We start from the raw sequence: 6,163 nt of genomic DNA on the forward strand, positions 1-6,163 counted from the left end.
GCGTGCTGCGGGCGACATCAGAGGCTTCGCAGGCAGAGAAGCGGCAAGAACGCGGCGGGGGCCGGTGCACGGCCTCTGGGACGCAGTGAGCGCGGTGTCCGGGGAGCGGGCCCGCCGCAGTGTGGACGTGCGCTGTACCTTGTGCGAGCTGCTCCTGGGGCAGCGATGGGGACGAATTGCGATGGCCCAGGGAGCATGACGGTCGACAGCTAAAGGAGCATTGGATATTCCAATCTAAGCAACTGATTTAGGAGAAGGAGCGCCCAGTTCCGGAGATTTTTTTTCCCGGAAATACTAATTTTCTTTTGTTTATTAGATTTTTTGCCATGGAGTATGTGCACTGGAGAGAGGCAGAGAGGGAAAGAAAAGGAGAAATCAGCCCTCCTTCTCCCCTCTGGCCATGCCACAATCCCCTCTCCATTCTCTTGGGTTTGGGGCACCCATACACTGGCTTGTTTGTCATGCTTTAGGTCAGGACTCAACCGGGGAGTTCGCCACACTCACCATTACGCCCCCACTCCCCACTAGCCTCAGGAATACCGATTTTTGTGTAAAAGTTTATAAATACTGAACTCATTAAAATTTAAAATACTGTGTTGGTCAAAAATGGCTTAACAGCTTGTGTTCAGCCAGGATAGAGGTTTTCCGCTTTTTCAGACTGATTTTGTATGTGTGGATGAAAATCTGAAAGTCGCCTGAGCTGTTCTTAACTCACACTTTCTATTACTGGATTTTTATTCTTAAAGTCTGCCACACATAATTTATACTTTTCCTAAAGTGCTATGATTGGTTTTTGATTTTTTCCTTTTTAGTTTTGCTGTAGGATGTGTGTAGTTGCTGGATACAGAGAGAGAGAAAAAAATGAGACCTCCTGTGGGGGGTGGCCATGCTGTGATTCCCTCTCCTTCTTCTCCTCCCAGGATTTTGGGTATGCGTGCACACACACCCGGTGTGATTTTCAGTGCATTGTTGGAGTCTGCACAGCCAGCCATGTGGGATCCAGCTTCCTTAACCTCCACATCACCTGCTGGCCCATGTCTGACCTTTTTTCAGTTATGTGCATTTCTTGTCTCTTCTAGATTTTGCAGCAGGATGCCTGTGTCCTTTAAAAAATCTTTTTTTCTTTTGGTTTCTTTTCTTTCATGAGCAAAAGAGACAGCAACAGCACCCTCAACTGGATTTCCATGCTGCGGTCCACTCCCTCTTTCAGCCAGCCCTAATCTTTGGCACTTGAGCTGCTTGCAGACTCAGGGAGGTCTCTAGACATAAACTTTCCTATGGGTCAGCCTATGATCTGCTGCTGTGCCATCCCCCCCAACACACACACACTTTTTTTTTAAAAGAATTATTTTACTTAACTTTCTTTTAATTTGACCAGAGAGAGATAGGGAGAAAGGGAAAATGAGAAAGCAAGCCTCCAGGTCCGGGACTCAAACTGCAGTCAGCCATGTGGGAGTCCAGTGCCCTTAACCACCACACCACCTTGTGACCCCTCCACACTCACTTTTAACAGATACTGACTGATACTATGTGTCAAAAATAGTGGTGGCGGGAACCAGCAGTTAGCGTAATGGCTATGTTGCTGGACTCCCACGTAGTCGACTGCGGTTCGCGTCCCAGACCCGGTGGCTTAAAACTCACGCCGGGTGCGTGTGTGTTCGTGCCCAAGATCCCAAGAGGAGAATGGAGAAGGGATTGCGGCGTGACCATCCCCTCTGGGGGGTGATTTCTCGCTATCTGTCTTTATGGCTCTGTCTGGCAAGTGCACGCGCCCTATAGCAAAAACCTCTCCAAAAAAAAAATAGTGGTGGGCATTATGGAATTAATAGACTGATTTCTAGAATCTGTAGACCAGCAGATGGCATACTGATTACATCATTGGACTCCTACATAGTCAACTGCAGTTCCAGTCCTGGACATGGTTGCTTAAAACATGCTGGGCATATGTTTATGTATGTGCAAAGTCTCAAGAGGAGAAGAGAAGAAGGGGTTGTGGTGTGGCCACCCCCTGGTGGGTGATTTCTCACACTCTGTCTCTCTCGTGAGTACATGTGCTCTTTAGCAGAAATCTCTCAAGAAAAAAAAGATGATCCGGACTCGGCTGGCCCCATAGCCTACTGGTCAAGGGAGCTGGATTCCACATGGCCAACCATGGTTCAAATCCTGGCCACAGCGGCTTGAAAAACATTCTGGGTGTGTGTGCCTGCGTAATAAAGATCCCAGCAGGATGGAGAAATGCCGCGGGGGCACAGATGAGAAGATTTGTTCTTTCGGGGGGTGTGGGGAAGGCTTCGGGAAGATCATGTTTGACTAGACCTCTTGAGTAGCATTTCAGTCAAGGGTAGGCTTTTATTCAGCGTCCCATCTCCCGAGGCAGATGTTGAAGCACAGTGAGAGCATGACTTCTGAAATCAGGTCTGATTTTCAATTCTGGCCCTGCCACTTACTTGACAGTAGTTCTTGAACATACTGTTGAACATTTCGGAACCTCAGTTTCCTCATCAGTAGAATAGTAGTAACATGAGCCACATAGAAGTATTAGATTGAAGAAGAGTAAATTGTAAAGTGTCCGTTGGCACGGACAGCTCCATTAGATCCAACACGCTATTGATTGTAAGCAGCACCGTTTTATATACTAAAATCTTTAGAAATAAAAAACCTCTTTTTTAGAGAGATTTTTGCTGTAGGGCATGTGTGCTCATTAAAAGACGGACAGAAGTGAGAAATCACCCCCGGGGGGTATGACCAGGCTGCAATCCCTTCTCCATTCTTGGAATCTTGGGCTCACACACGTAAATGCCTGGTGTGAATTTTAAGCTTTCGGGTCCAGGACTCAACTGCAGTTGACTACTTGGGAGTCTAGCAATGTAGTCATGCCATCTGCTGGTCCCAGAAATCCTCTTAATTAAAACCATGATACACATTGATCCGTGCATAGGGTGCATACCTTTCAGATGTTAAATGTGAAAAGGTGAGTCTCAGAACTAATGAAATACATTATGAAAAGCATTTCAGGACCAGCAGTTAATGTAATGGCTATGTCACTGGACTCCCACGTAGTCGACGGGTTTGCATCCCAGACCCGGTGGCTTAAACTCATGCCGAGTGCGTGTGTGTGCATGCCCAAGATCCCGAGAGGAGAATGACGGAGAAGAGATTGCGGCGTGGCCATTCCCCAGGGAGTGTTTCTCACTTTCTGTCTCTCTGTCTCTCTCTCTCTGGCGAACACACACGCCCTATAACAAAAACCTCTCCAAAAAAAAAAAAAAGCATTTCAATTCCAGTGCAAATGTTTACTGTAGAGCTGTGAACTACTAGGATAAACTTCATCCTCTAAGGAGTAAGCCTGAAGCTTAGGACTTTATCCTAACATGATATATGAATTTTACATTAAGGGGCTGGTATTAATGTTCCCATATTAAAAGATATTCAGCCTTGAGACCAGCAGTTAGCATAATGGCTATGTCACTGGACTCCCACGTAGTCAACCACGGTTCGTGTCCCGGACCTGGTGGCTTAAACTCAGGCCGGGCACGTGTACGTGCTTACCCAGGATCCCAAGAGGAGAATGGAGGAGAAGGGATTGCTGCGTGGCCATCCCCCCTGGAGGGTGATTTCTCGCTTTCTGTCTCTATGTCTTTCTGTCTCTCTCTGTCTGTCTGGCGAGCGCACATGCCCTATAGCGAAAAACCTCTCCAAAAAAAAAGATACTCAGCCTCATTGGTGATCATGGACTGTACTTGGGTCCAATCAGTTCAGTTAGCAAAACTCAAAAGTTGGAATATGAGATTGTAAAGAAGGAAATAAAATTTTCCGTTTGCAGACAGTATGATCTTGTATATAGAAAACCTTAAAGGTTACAAAATGCAAAACAAAATGTGAAAGCCCTGTTAAAACTAGAAAAGAAATTAAGGAAAGTTGCAGCATAAAAAAAATGCAAAAATCAGTTGCTTTGGGGCTGGCAGTTGGCTTGGTGGTTAAGGTGCTGGACTCTGACATGGCCAACTGTGGTTCAAGTCCTAGACCTGGTGGCTTGCTTTCTCATTCTCTCTTGTCCTCGCTGATCAAATTAAAAAATAATGATAATAAACATATTTTTTAAAAAATTAGTTGTCTTAAAGAGTAATCCTAAAGAAAAAAAATAAATTCCATTTACAATAAGCATAAGAAGGGAAATAAATGAAATATTTGGGAATGAACTTAACTAAGAAGGTTAAAAGACTTCAATAAAACTACAAAATGTTACTGAATGAAACTATAAGAAATAAATGGAGATACCTTGTATTCCATGGACTTAATATTTTGTCAATACTACTCTAATGATCTACAGGTTCAATCTGTAGTCCTTATCAAAGTCTCAATGATATTTTTGGCAGAAATAGAAAAATTAGTTATAAAATTTACTATGAAATATCAATGGACCCCAAATAACTAAAAGTCTTAAAACAATGAAGTTGAAGGTCTCAAATTTCCTGATTTCAAAACTTACTATAAAGCTAGAGCAATCAAAACTAATGCTGGCATAAAGGCCAATATGTACCATGTAGAACTTAGAAATAAAACGTAAATGTGGTTAAGTGTAAAAGAATGTCAAGACCCTTCAATGGGGAAAGGACAGTCTTCATTAAGTCCCAGACCTGGCGACTTAAGATTCATGGAGGTGCATGTGCGTGTGTGCCCAAAATCCCAAGAGGAGAATGGAGAAGGGATTGTAGCATGGCCATTCCTTCAGGGTGTGTGCGGGGGGGAGAATTCTTGCTTTCTGTCTCTCTGGCGAGCATATGCACCCTATAGCAAAAATCTCTCTTTAAAAAAAAAAAAAATAGAAGTCTTAGATGAAAATGGAGGAAGCTTCATGATGCTGGATTGACAATGATTTATGAGTATGACACCAAAAGCACAGGCAACAGCAAACAAAAACAAAATATACATTGAACATCATAATTAAAAGCTTTTGGGGCCAGATGGTGTAATGGTTATGTCACTGGACTCCCACATGGATCTGGTGGCTTGAAAATGATAGGTGTATATGTGTGGGTGCCCAAGATCCCAGGAGGAGACTGGAGAAGGGATTGTGGCATGGCCATCCCCCTGGGGGATGATTTCTCATTTTCCCTCTCACTGTCTCTATTTCTCTCTCTAGCGAGCACACTTGCCCCTAAGGCAGAAACTTATAAAACCCCCCAAAAAAATTTTTGTTCATTAAAAGACTACAGCAAAGAGATTGAAAAGGCAACCCATGGAATGGAAGAACTGTTTGCAAGGCCTATATCTAATAAGGGATTAAAATATATAATATATAATGAATGAACTCTTCAAAGCCATCCACAACAAACCTGATTTAAAAATGGGCAAAGGACTTGAATAAACAGTGCTCTGAAGAAGATACTGGATTGTTGAAAACATTAGGAAGTATTTTTCTTTTTATGCAAAAATGTGTCATGACTTTTCCCATGACCCAATATATAAGGACCGGCCGCATAGTCTCGTAGTTAGGGGAGTCAGATCCCACGTGGCCAATCACAGTTTGAGTCCCAGCCTCAACAGTCTGAGGAACATGCTGGCACGTGTGCATGTGTGCCCCAAATCCTGACAGGATGAGGAAATGGAAGAGAAGGGATTGCGTGACCGTGCCCCACTGGGAGGTGCTTTCTCCCTCTCCCTTCCTCTCTGTCTCTCTGGTGAGTGTGTGTGCCCTCTGAACTGAAGTTCTTCTTCAATTCAATTTCATTTGTTATTATTTTTAATTTGACCAGACAGAGACAGACAAAGAGAGGAAGGGAAAGCTAGAAAGCAAGCCACCAGGTCCAGGACTCAAACCGCTGTTGTCCATGTGGGAATCCAGCGCCTCTAACCAACAAGCCACCTGCCAGCCCCTGACCATTAAAGCTTTTTAAAACAAAAAAGATACACAAATAGCTAATTGCTAATTATCGTGGAAATGCCGATTAACACCAAAGTGAGACATTACTTCACACCAATTAGAGTAACAATCAGGGCCAGCAGATGGCCTAGCCAGTATGTCACTGGACTCCTACCTGGCCTATCAGGCTGAGTCCCAGACCCAGAGGCTTGAAACTCATGCCAAGTGTGGGTAGAAATAAAAATGGGGTATATTTATGCAGCACTCCAGATGAATATGAATGTTGTATGCTCCAATATG

Source organism: Tupaia chinensis, unplaced genomic scaffold (genome assembly GCF_000334495.1).
Source record: "Tupaia chinensis unplaced genomic scaffold, TupChi_1.0 Scaffold000070_1, whole genome shotgun sequence".
Lineage (NCBI taxonomy): Eukaryota > Metazoa > Chordata > Mammalia > Scandentia > Tupaiidae > Tupaia > Tupaia belangeri.